Source organism: Lampetra fluviatilis, chromosome 33 (assembly GCF_964198595.1).
Source record: "Lampetra fluviatilis chromosome 33, kcLamFluv1.1, whole genome shotgun sequence".
In the NCBI taxonomy this organism is placed as follows: domain Eukaryota; kingdom Metazoa; phylum Chordata; class Hyperoartia; order Petromyzontiformes; family Petromyzontidae; genus Lampetra; species Lampetra fluviatilis.
Window position 1 is genome coordinate 1,771,143 of NC_136307.1, and position 13,905 is coordinate 1,785,047.

The window sequence follows — 13,905 nt, forward strand, 5'->3', positions numbered from 1 at the left end:
CCCGACACTGGTCAGTCGGGCCCGGTACCCAGAGTCCAGACCAGCACTGGCTCTGGCTCTGGTACCACGCCACTGGCTCGAGCCTGCGCGGTCCTGATAAGGACGGCGTGCCAGGGGGAGACCAGGGCTCTATCTAGGACGTCTTCCGTCTCCTCTTCTTAGCTAACACAACACTCCCGAGCCCCTCGATACATTCCCCTTTTATACCCAACCCCTCCCTGAGGGGTGGGGCCCCGGGGGATCATAATGACCGAATCGACCCCCCAGGGTGTCTGGCGCGGACGTCGCAGAGGGCACCTGCTCGTGCACACATGTAGCCCCGCCTACTGTGTTTGTTTACCATAGGCTGCCATGCATAACGGGCTCTCTTTCTAACACCCCTACATATGTACGCTGAACTTCTTTTGCACCGTACATAGCAAACCGTGCTACAAGAAACTGAACACAAAAAGCAGTTCTAAAGATATTAGTTTTCAATCAAGATTTCAAAGTGTATAAGCTCCAGTGGCTTCCTAATATCGGAAGGAAGAGCATTCCAGACAGCCACAGAAGCGCATCTGAAAGTGCGTGACACAGACCGCCATATGTGCATCATCAAAGAACTGCTTATGTCATGTAAAAACACATTTTTCTCAACGGAAACACACATTGTTTCTATAATCTGTTGCATGAAGGCCAGTCACATAGCCCTACGCGTGCAGCACCACTGTGCATTATAAATGTTTCTCGCAGGCTTTGTGTTTAGTTTGTTGTCCTTCCCCTGCACCTCCGATTAGCACGGTTGGCTACGTACTGTGGAAAAGTTGAACATACATGCAAGTGCCCAGCAGCGCTGAAAGGACTAAAATAAAAATTTGACATTGAAAGAAACTGCACCACACCCACATTGCATGAAATATCACCACGCGAGGTTCGTGTCACGTGAAGCAACGTGTCAAGGACGTTGTCGGAAAGTGTTCACGTAGTAAGATGACAACTCACATCTGCTCGTAAAAACACTCGTATCACCGGGGTTATCCTCTCGCACAACACATGTAAATGTAGGTGCAATGCGCTGCATAAAGAATGATAACTGGATAGCTTGGTTATTGACTTGCGAGACCCCTATTCAGCTTGTAACTGTGCTCAGAGCTTCATCCCACATCCTCCCAATAACTTTTGAAACTCAGCAGTTTTGACCTAAAATTAAACTAGACTGACCAATTCCTTTCTTAGTTCATGGTAACAACTGTACAGTGCATGTATTGTTATTCCCTGTATCACTGTAACATTACCTTTGTTTCCATTATAAAGGAACGTGATTGAGGAGAGGAAATAAAAAACTGAAAATTTCGGTGCCATGGTAGAAGAACAGCCCTGGGGACTCAGAATGAAAATGTATCTTGACCTTCTTTCACACTGTACGTAGCCAATTATGCTAATCGGAGGTACGTGGTAAGGACAACAAACTAAGCACAAAAAAATTATGTATTTATCCTTGAGAAATCCGATGAGCTATGAAGCATTTTTTTCACAGATGTCCATAAAGACCCCCAGAGCAGCACTTGAATAAATACTTCGAGAAACAGAGTGAATTAATGAAAGCATGTACAGTACTAGCATCGTCCCCAATTCCATGAAGCGATTTGCAATCGTGATTACTTCAAAACTCCTCTTATATGACTTATCTTCGCCGCTCATCCTGTTGTCGCTTTACACCCAATCTAAATTGACCATAAGTATTCTCCCGGAAGTACAGTAGTACATCATGAAGCCTGTTATCCATGCCGAGCACGGATAAGAGTAACCCGGACGTGACAGAAAATATATGCCATCATTAGTCATTTTGTACATTTCTTTACGTAGATAAGAATAAAACGCGAGGACAAACGTGGATAACACAGATCTGCCCACAGTGGCCTCCCATACCAGCGTTGGATAAGAGGCGCTTCACTCGTACAGGAAGATGTGGAAATGCAAAGCCGGGAAAATTAAGTTGACATGTACTTCAGTAGGGTTGGGGAACCTATATTCTGTGGACCGGGATACATCCTGCGACTTCATTTCATGCGGCTCCACAGCCGTACGAGGGCTACCACTTCTCACCTTCTCACAACTTATTTATCCGTCATTGCAAGCACCCGAGCCGCACGTTTGCTTCGGACCTGCGACTCGGCATCAACGTGTTGGGGAGAGTAAAGCAGGCAAAGGCGTCTCACTAGTACGATAAAGGTGGGCGCGTGTTACTTTTTGCGTGACAGCACTACTGGACAACGGTAAGGTGTGTATTATTGTGGCCCGCCAAAAAGTATTTCAAAGTACTATTCCACCATCGGCACGGAAAAAGTTCCCCAACCCCGGAGTGACACCGTTCCAACTCGGCGCATCGCGAAATCCCACCGGCCAACCGAGAAGGTACATCAAGTTCAAGTTCATGTATTAGGTATAGCCCTGTGAGCCATTCGGCTCTTGAATCGGGTGCAACCGCAACAAACAAAAAACAAATACATGAACAAGAAAACATCTTAAAGTGAAAATGTGACTAAGTGCAAACAGAAAATCCAAGAAAAGACAGCAAAATATTGCAAAAAAAACAGAAAAAACACCGTACACATACCGGGTAGAAGCAAGCCGTGCACCACCTCAGGATTCAGCGCTCAAGTTTCCGGAGGCAGGGAGAGGAAGGGAGGAAGGTGATGTAGTCTCCGAGTGAAGGGAACAACCCTGCACTGTCCAAGCTGCTGCTGCTGTAACGGCTGGGATCGCAGCCAAATCCTGAGTGAGAGGAAGCAGGGGCAGTAAATTGTACCCGACACCGCCTCATTAGGAACCTCCAGAGCAATACAGTGAAAAAAAGTACAGCTTGACATCAAAACAAAACTGTCACATTCACAGCAATGTGATGATCATACAACACCGTAGATACTGTACTGTATAAAAGTCGCTCGGAATTTAATCAAACGCACAAGCCTCATCTGGTAGAACTCCACTGCGACCCTATTACCCGTGACTCCCATCAGCGGGAGTTGTAGGGTCCGCGAAAATATCCAGGTTAACCTCACCCCAATTCTTAATTACGGTATATTGCCCATGACTATCCGTATTTTTTCGCGTGTGAGTGGAGTCAAAATCATGGACAACATCGTGGATAATAGGATCCACAATTTTTGTCACCGATAATTTCACATCGCTGTACCATTCACTGCCAAGCTCCCCGGTGACTGTCGCTCCACTGGAAGCTGCATGAGACTCCCTGCACCATCCCCTCCTAAACGCCCCGAGCGAGGAGAGGTTAAAGGGCAAGGGGTGCGATGGATCGGTGAGACAATGAGGGTGATGGACTACAAGTGTTCTCGCCTTGGACTGCATGAGGGATGCGTGCATGTGTTCATATATGTGAGGAGCGGTAGTGTAGCGGTTAGCGCGCTACCAACCCGGCGACCCGAGTTCAATTCCCGCTCACGGCCAATCAACACCAGTGACGATTATCTGAACCGGTCCGGGCCTTCCCCTAGGTCGACTCAGCCTCAAATGAGTACCTGGTGCAGTGTGTAAAAATATCGCCACTGGAGAAACAAAGGCGGGGGGGGGGGCATGGTGTCGGCCACCACCCACCCCCTCGTGTGCCGTGTCAGCCTTCATAGGTGCTTGCTAACAGCACTTTCCCCAACAGTCTGTTAAGGCTATACTGGGGTCTTTGTTCATGTATGTGAACAATGTTATCGTTGAAATAAAATACTAGCAACCAAACCTTTTGCAAAAGTGGTGTAAACGCAGCTCGTGTGAAGGTGCTAAGCGGACTGTTATACGTATTGCAGGACCGTGAGACCGTTTTGGGAAACATTCGCCCAGCAATTGATTACGGCTGATGATCATGATGATGATGATGCAGCATTCGCTCTAGCATGTCTGCAACCTGACTCAAACATAATGGCCATGCATTGATTAATTCATTAAATATGTATATCCTATGTGTTCAAGTAGATCAACTACACCTTTCAAAGTGTTAGTGCATATATGTGCGTACAGAATTATGTACGACTCATGTATAGAGAAGGCTTTGTCTGCTATGGCTATGGACATCATATATGACGTATAGTATTTCGCACGACACTTTAAGAAACGTATAACTTTAGGCCGACTCTACCATACGAGTAAAAAACAATCAACCTCTCGGCAATATATCGATAGGGGTGCACATTTGAAAAGTTTGATTTTCAAAACTAGTTTTCAGCTTAGACATTATTTGTATCGAATTTCAAACGTAAAGGCCTTCCCGAAACATGGTTAGAATTCAGATGTCAGTCAATCAAAATTGTTTTGAAGTGCATATCAACATTAGCCACGATGCACCCGCTGCCAGCTGACGGCTTCCCCGCGTCAACGCCATTCCTTGTGGTCCTGCGATGCCAAAATCCACCTCGTTCCTGTGCATGAGCTGATATCAATCGTGCCATCTTCACAGTGGGCATCCTCTTGGGGATCTTTCTCTATTTTGGCTGCCATTCCGTCACCATCAGCCACCACCCCTGCTGGTGATATTTCCTGTCTAAGCCCACTCACTAAGCTTTAAGAGGAAGGGCTGTGGGACATACAAGGGAGCCAAGATGCACCAAACTTGAATTTCCCTTGTAGACATACTTGACCTATATTCTTGGTTCTTTCGGTAAAGTCACGTAGAAGGGAAATAATAAAAATAAAACAGAATAAAATAAAATTCTCACGACGTTTCGGCCACAACACAAGCAAGGACGCTGTCTTTCCGACAGCTCTGTTCTTCACCTGAGGACGGCTGCTTGCGTTGTGGCCGAAACGTCGTGAGAATTGTATTTTGTTTTATTTTTATTATTTTATTATTTCCCTTCTACGTGACTTTAGCGAAAGAACCAAGAATATGAATCCCTGCAGTCACGAAAGTTTAAATCGAAAAATACTTGACCTACATATATCTCTTCTTGGTTCTTTCGGTAAAGTCACGTAGAAGGGAAGTAATAAAATAATACAAATAAAACATAATAAAATAATTCTCACGACGTTTCGGCCACAACGCAAGCAGCCGTCCTCAGGTGAAGAAACAGGTCTGTTGAGGACGGCTGCTTGCGTTGTGGCCGAAACGTCGTGAGAATTGTATTTTATGTTTTATTTTTATTGTTTTATTACTTCCCTTCTACGTGACTTTACCGAAAGAACCAAGAAGATGAATCCCTGCAGTCACGAAAGCCTTAAATCTACATATATCTGTTAATCACTGAACTTAAATAGTTACCCAGGGCAGACAGTGCATACATTATCCCCACAATAGTATGGCTGATGCAACAACGGATCACAAGTGAAGTCTCTGTAGACACAAAACAGAGGATACATTCACACAGCCAATCATTGCTTCAGATAGGAATTTGGTGAGCTTATCGTAGTGACGCCATCGCTCAAGGGCAGAATTTCACCAGACTTAACGGGTTCACCTTACTGGTGTGCTTGTTTCGGAGCTGAGTTGTCACGTAAAACTAATTGGTATCTCCTTTCCCAGTATGACACAAAAGGGCTGAGAAAATGTCTATGCAACACCATCTTGTCAGCCATGCTTTCAAAAAAAAAATTTGTAGACTTGGAAATACAGTATATTGTCTGCTTCAGAAACACCTCTATCACGAATTAATTGACCTGATCCAACATTTATGACACCATCAAGATACCCCGGGATTGAGTTGTCGATCGACTGCCTACCACCATTAAGGCCCTTCCTGATGGCAGGCCCAGACACAACTCTCTGGCTAGGTGTCACGGCATTCCCTGTGCACCTCGGGGTGTCTGGAATGTTCTCTGGCTCCTACAATATTGGTGCAAGTTTGTGACATGAAAATATTCATCACCATTCACGTTCATTTACAGCCGGGTAGTTCAATATTTATTTAGTTTTTAAATTGTTTCCTCCCATCGTAGCGCAATACTCCTATGCATTTTATTGTATGACATTAAAACACCAAACTGAAACCTTTTACAAGGAATCATGTCTGCATTAACCACAATACTTGTGGTCAGAATGCAAACAAAAACATACTCTGATAATATATGCATTTTCAAGCACTATCAGAGTAAACCTATTCTCATATTTTGGTAATGGCAAAGGAGGTCCCATGATGTATCTGCTCACCCCGAGCTCTCATTACTCTGATAGTGCATTGTCTTTGTGCTGTACACCTTTTGGCGTCCTGTGGTCTAACACCGTTAGAGACGAGGCTCGAAAGAAATCTGTCTCTGGTGTGGACCAATTAAATTAAAATGCAGTTCCACTCTCTGCTTGTGTATGGCAGCAATGTATTCAGAAGCTAAATGAATGTGACGCTGAGGCCTTGCTAGCCAGGAGAGGGCTTCAATAATACCGTCAAAACCCAAGTACAGCCTATCGTATTATGTCGAAAGAAATAACTGATGGTTAAAATACATTTATCACGCGAACAGAGAGCGCATTGACCGTGGTGTATATAAGACAAACGTTGCCACGTGCATTGCGTTACATTGGGCACCCACCCCACCACCACCACCACGTTGTGTCGTGGGTTGTGTCCACCATGCAAGCCACACGGCACGTCTACAAGCACAGGCAGAGAAACAAACATGCACAGGGCAATGCCGGGCAGGGTGGACATAGCCACTCCGGTAAACGGATCTGATATTTAATTGGTGTCGTATTTCTTCACGAATAAATATTCATTTAAATAAATATGTAGACTGTATATATCCTGTCCCGTGAGTGCCGCAGCCAGCCAGCCAACATTGTGCCCGTGAACACGACGTTCACAAAGCCTCTACAGCACCGCACTGTACGTAGACACCGGTCATCGGTAAAGAACAGCCTACGTGGTGCATTCATATTTGTGAAGATAAAATGTTCACCGTATTATTGGCGTACGATGATGATGAAGCACTGCGTCTTACAGCAGTAAACTGCAATCCACCGTGCCGGGCAAATATCACCGTAGCGTCGTGGGGTGTTTACTGTGTGCGGCAACATCCAAACAAGAGCACAGTGGTGGTGGAGGAGGATAACAACAACAACAACCACCAGCAGCAGCAGCAAGCACGTAACCACATGGCCGTGCACGAAGCAGCAGCACTGTGGGCGAGTGAATTCGCAGGGCGCGTGGCTTGATCAGAATGAAGGGCTTCTCCCCGCACGGAGGGGTTATTTGGTCATACTTCACCACGCCGGTCAGGGGGAGGGGGTGCTGAATGGACTGGATGTTAAACATGGTGATGCATGGTGGTGATGACGGTGATGGTGATGTTGATGCACGGTGGTGATGGTGGTGTACGGTGGTGATGGTGAGGCATGGTGGTGATGGTGATGCGTGGTGGTGATGGTGATGCGTGGTGGTGATGGTGATTATGGTGAGACATGGTGGTGATGGTGAGACATGGTGGTGATGGTGAGACACGGTGATGATGGTGGTGATGATGGTGGTGATGCATGGTGGTGATGGTGAGACATGGTGGTGATGGTGAGACACGGTGATGATGGTGAGACATGGTGGTGATGGTGAGACATGGTGGTGATGGTGAGACATGGTGGTGATGGTGAGACACGGTGATGATGGTGGTGATGGTGATGCATGGTGGTGATGGTGAGACATGGTGGTTGTGATCACAATGCTACTGCTGCTCTACAACACGACGTGTTTACTGACAACCTGACTCGGATAAGCGAACACGAGACAATAGAGAACGAACCACAGACCCCCCCCCCCCAACACACAGCAAGTGTCTGTGAGCGAGCCGCCTTTGTCTCCCCAGTGCTGATGGTTACACACCGCACAGGCGACTTACTTGCGGCTGAGTCGACCTAAAAGGAGGTTCAGGACCGGTTCGGAGAATCGCGTGCGCCCAGTGATGTTGGACCGGGAATCCAACTCAGGTGGCCGCAGGGTTTGTAACGTAAATGACGCTAACCACAGCGCCACCGCTCCACCCTTAAAACAAAGATCCCCCGGGTAGCCTGCGACAGACTGTAGGGGCAAGTGCTGTGAAGGCCGGCGCTGTGGCACACGAGGGGGTGGGTGGTCAGCACCACGCCCGGCCGCCTTTGTCTCCCCAGTGGCGATGTTTTAATACACCGCACCAGGTAAACTCGTTTGAGGCTGAGTCGACCTAGGGGAGGCCCCGGACCGGTTCAGATAATAGTCACCGGTGTTGAATGGCCGTGAGAGGGAATCGAATTTGGGTCACCGGTACACTACACACACACAACACACACACACTACACACAACACACACACAACACACACAGACTACACACAACACACATACTACACACACACAGACTACACACTACACACACATAGACTACACACTACACACACAAACTACACACACAGACTACACACAACACACACACAGACTACACACACACAGACTACACACAACACACACAACACACAGACTACACACAACACACACTACACAGACTACGGACTACACACACACAACACACACATGGACTACACACACACAACACACAGACTACACACAACACACAGACTACACACACACTCCACACAACATACACACACGGTCTACACACACACTACACACACCACACACACGGAATACACACACCACACACAGACTACACACAACACACACACACTACACAGACTACACACAACACACACACACCACACACACAGACTACACACACACGGACTACACCATTCAAGCCGAGCAACAAAGGGCAACTCACCTCAATGCCACGACCAACGCGGGGCTCTCTCGCCGAAGCGCGGAGCGATGCGGGAGAGCCGCAACAACCGTCCCCGACCTTAGCGAGCGAGCGAGCGAGGGATGGAGCGTCTCTCTCCCCTCCTCCCTCTCTCTTACACGAGGAGCAGCGGCACGCCTGTAGTAATACCCCCCACCACCAACACCACCACCACTCGCTCACCGACTCGCTCGCTCGCTCGCCCGCCCTCTGTAGACGCCACGCGGAGCGCCACCCCCGCCCAGCGCCGCTTCCACCAATGCGCGCCTCGTAACGGGACGCGCGCGGCCAATTGTGGAGCCGCGCATTCACTCAGCCCGCTCCAGCCTGCACCAGGCACCCACGCTGCTCCAGCCTGCTCCAGGATGCTCCAGCCTGCTCCAGGATGATCCAGCCTGCTCCAGGCTGGATCAGCCTGCTCCAGGATGCTCCAGCCTGCTCCAGGATGCTCCAGCCTGCTCCAGGCTGGATCAAGCCTGCACGAGGCACCCACGCTGCTCCAGCCTGCTCCAGGCTGGATCAGCCTGCTCCAGGATGCTCCAGGATGCTCCAGCCTGCTCCAGCCTGCTCCAGCCTGCTCCAGCCTGGAGCAGGCTGATCCAGCCTGGAGCAGGCTGGAGCAGCGTGGGGAGCAGGCTGGATCAGCCTGCCAACACAGTTCCACCAAATAATGATTCAAATTAAGAAGTCTAAGCAATTGTGTTTGAAATGTTCTAGCGTCTTACTGATTATGGTATTAGTGGCATGTAATTATATCTATCCCGGTCTCTAGCAGAGCAGTACGACCCACTGTTTGGTGTTCATTTGGTGGAGATTTTGAAATGCATCATTATTGGCGGTTTTCCACTGTTATGTGACATTAGGGGCCGTCCATAAATGACGTCATGCACCTAGGGGGGCAGACATTTGTGACGAGGGGGTGGTGGGGGTGTTTGAGAAATGTGACGTCACATCAAAATGCGCAACTTTAAATAAATATAGAATTATTATAACATGACTAATTGAATAACAACACTCCTACAACATCAGAGTGCAGCGCCACATTAAATACGCACTACAATGACAATAGTTTAAAGCGATTTGAAACATGTTTTATTTTCAAAATGGAAATATGGTTTTGGGGGGGGGGCAGAGCTTTGTAACGTCATATTTGAGGGTGGGGGTCTGACTTTTTGTGACGCCGTGTGACGAAGGGGGGGGGGGGTAAAAATAGTCCAAAATCGCGTGACGTCATTTATGGACGGCCCCTAAGACATCAGATCAGTGTGAGAGCCGCCACACATTTGAAACTGTTGGGGGTTTGACAGCAGCGAGCATTGCAATGAAAAACACTGCTCTAGATCCATCCAGGTATCTCTATCAATAGCGCTTGTCAGCAACAGTAATCAGGGCAATGAAGGGGGCCACGACCTAATAAGAGGGGGGGGGGGCTTATCTATGGACAATTTCAGCCAGGTCTGTCGTGTTTGGCGATCTGTAAAATATGTCCACGCCAAGGCACACCGCATCTTGTATCGCTCGCTGTGGCTACCATCCATCCACCTCCCAGTCCACTCGCAATTTGAAAATATTCAGCGAGAAGTGAAGCCCTTGGCCACATCCACACTTTCAATGTGAGGTCAGGTGGTGGGATCTGGCAGAAGGAAGGAAGGGATGACACGGTGTGGTGGTATAAGCGGCATTGGATGTGATGACCTCTTTAACTTCAACTTCAGTGGCTTCCAAAACACCCTCAAGCGCTACCTATGAAGCGTTTGTGTACGGTGCTTTTTCTGCAATATTTTTTGCTATCTTTTCTTTTTTTGCTGTCTTTTCTTGTATTTTCTGTTTGCACATAGTCACTTTCAGACGTTTTCTTGTTCATGTTTTTGTTTTTTGCGATTGCACCCGATTCAAGAGCCGAATGGCTCACAGGGCTATACCAAATAAATGAAACTGAAAAACAAATAAACTGAATGAATGATCAACACAGAGGAGCTACTGACCGCTGTTTATTAGGAGGTTATCTGCCTTCCCAGGCACCCCCATAAAATCATCACTTGTCTACTCGAATCGTGTTAATCTATTTGTCACAAATACATTTTTATTGCCAATCGCCATTTACATTTCTATCACTCTCCTGCGCCCCCTCTCGAGAGTCACGACCACCATCTCTTCAACCGTTACCCTGGAGTGTGAAATATGTACTGCTGTTCAAAAACACAGCCAATCAATAGTCCCAACCCTATCCATAAATCACCCCAACACTATGCATCCCCCTATCACTTATTTAGTGATGGCAGACCTATAAATGCGCCAAATGTACCGTTTTCCTTGAGGCACAAAAACTAATTTTGACGAATAATATGTCGCAAATCCGACCGTCACATATCCGTCCTGACCAATTAACTGTCCATATCCAATGCAGTGTTTGTGTATGGTATAATTGTCAACATCTATAAATGGTCATAAATCCAACCTATTTACATGTAGAAATGTATCCTTAATCTGAGAATAAGTTACTTACTTCCAATGTACTGTATTGAAGACATTCCCATATATAAATGTCATATTGTCCAGTAAATTATGCTTGCAAGGTAAATTATGTTAGCAAACTGTCATTTTTGATAGATATTTTCTAGAAGTTCACATATCTGACCTTTTCACCTATCTGAATACACCTCACTCCCCAGTGAGTCGGATATGCAACATATTATTGATTCTGTATGTTTCAGAGGATAATCATTGTAACTACGGCCACAACAACACTTACACCAATACAAATACTCTAACAAAGACAACAGCCACTCACCACGGTGGTGGTGGAATTACCACGACGCTTGTACCAGGCGAGGTGCACTTCGAAGCCAGATGATTTGTTTAAATTCTCCACTGTGCGAACCCGCTGTGTTGTATCTGCCTAACGCTCAGCTGATTGTTCTAAGCATCTCTGGTCTTGTTCCCGTATTGGCTGCAAACAGTTGCTGATTCGAAAATCCCCTGTGCTATTTACTGCACAATGTATTGAACACCAATCACCACGCATATATTTTCCATCCCATCTGTACTTACGTGAACCCTGGAATGTATTAGTGGCTATCAATCAGGGCTGGATAAAGTTTGTGGCATGAGCAGAATACATATTTATGAGATTGATTATTTTTTAAAAGTGCAAAGTGTTCATTCTTTAAGAACTCTAAGCAACAGCATAACCTTAGAGGTCATGAAACAGACAGCGTGTGTGTCTCTTTATAACAGATACATTCCCACAGTTGCCTAATATTTCAGCACAAAATTACCAAAAGCCACTTTGTGATGTAAACGCAATATTCTAGACCCGATGGCAGCATTTAGCGCTTGAACAAATTGCTGTATGCAAGAATCAAAGAATAGAATCATACATTTTAATACAGTGTAGTTCAATATACTCCAAGTATATCATTCAAATTTGCTCAACTTGAATATCACCTAGAAATATGTGTATAGATATTACGAGGTCAGGCACAGTGTGGGTGATTTGGTCAAAGGTGTTAAATGTAATTGTCTAAGATGGAAAAACACTACGCAGTATGTTTGCCTTAAATAAAATTACAAATATTTATCTCAGGTTTTTATGAAACTTACCAATACATTACTATATAACCTACTGCTTTGTATTTTAATGTTTCTTCAAATTTCTTGCCACAGGCGCTGTTAAAAGCTCCTTTCTCAAAATAAACGTTGGAATGTCGTTATTTCTTTTGAAGGTAGCCAGCCTGAGTTGGTCGTGGAAATTCCACATTCTGATGGTATCCACCAGTCTCTGTAACTTCCTACAAAATGGTACGTATTTTATCAACCCTGGAAGGGATGACGGTAGTTTAATGGTTTAATATATTGCTGGAAAAAGCAACACTTTATTATGGAACATCATATATTTGCAACATGTATTATTCAGTGACGATCTATATTCACTGTAGTCTGTTGAGCTGAGTTCAGCAGCTCAAAATGTTCCACATTACAGAGAGCCAAGGCAGCAAGGTTAAGAGCATTAACAGGGCTTTGAAGCTCCTAACCATACGTATTGAACACGTACGCTCAAACGCTGTACACAGGAAATCATAGTGTAGGTTTACACAGCTTCTATTTCACATGCACACAAATACTACACCAGGGCCTAATTTTTTATGGAATATTTTCTGTTGTTTGGGAGGTGGGGGGGGGGGGGCTGGAGGTGAGGGGGGGGGGGGACAGGGGAATATTTTCTGGAACTCAGCCCGGGTATCTCTGGCTGAAATAAACCCCTGCAATTAACAGTCGTAATCTTGTTGGTCATTCTCTATCCACTGGAAATTGTTGTGAGGATTACTTTTGAAAAGTGTACGAGTATAATCACTGATTCCTCAGTGTTTAAGTGGGAATGGAATGTAATCATGTACATGCATATTAAATGCAGCATAATCTGACGATTAACGTAATAATGTTCTTAAAATTAATGTAACGTAGTGTTGATTTTTGCTGGGGATACCTGCAGAAAACCCACACCTATGAGTGGATACCATTTGTGGATGCCAACAAGTAGATATTTGTTGGCATCCTGCACAAGCACAAATCACAAGTGCACTGTGTAGCAGAGATGAGGTAACGTTTCGGGCAATGCCCCTTCTTCATGATCTCTGCCATGAAGGATGGCTATTTGCCAAAACGTCTCCAGATATATATTTATTTTAGTTTCAGGGCAGCGTTCTTGACGAATGCGTTGAGTTTTTGTGCTCCTATATTTCGTATTAAGGGGCCGTCCATAAATGACGTCACGCGATTTTGGACGATATTTGACCCCCCCCCCGCTCGTCACACGGCGTCACAAAAAGTCAGACCCCCCCCTCAAATATGACGTCACAAAGCTCTGCCCCCCCCCCCCAAAACCATATTTCTATTTTGAAAATAAAACATGCTTCGAATAGCTTTAAACTATTGTCATTGTAGTGCGTATTAAATGTGGCGCTGCACTCTGATGTTGTATGAGTGTTGATATAACAATTAGTGTTGTTATAACAATTCTATATTTATTTAAAGTTGCACATTTTGATGTGACGTCACATTTCTCAAACCCCCCCCCCTCGTCACAAATGTCTGACCCCCCCCCTAGGTGCGTGACGTCATTAATGGACGGCCCCCAAATCAGCTGTGCAGCTCACTTTGCTTTTTCCCGA

At 45.9% G+C, this 13,905-nt stretch overlaps 1 protein-coding gene across 3 annotated transcripts in view; it reads right to left on the minus strand.

Annotated features, from left to right (window-relative positions):
* LOC144943929 (centrosomal protein of 170 kDa-like) overlaps positions 1-8,905 on the minus strand; it is an 84,991-nt gene extending 76,086 nt beyond the window's left edge. For 2 of the 3 annotated variants that reach the window (XM_078871806.1, XM_078871804.1), the window contains exons 1-2: positions 8,717-8,905; positions 2,597-2,754 (exon numbers count right to left, since the gene is read on the minus strand). The gene's annotated coding sequence lies outside the window, so the exon portion shown is untranslated. Of the gene's footprint in view, positions 1-2,596; positions 2,755-6,873; positions 6,976-8,716 lie in introns of all 3 variants that reach the window. The other variant, XM_078871805.1, reaches the window with a different exon arrangement.
* Between the last annotated feature and the right edge of the window lie 5,000 nt (positions 8,906-13,905).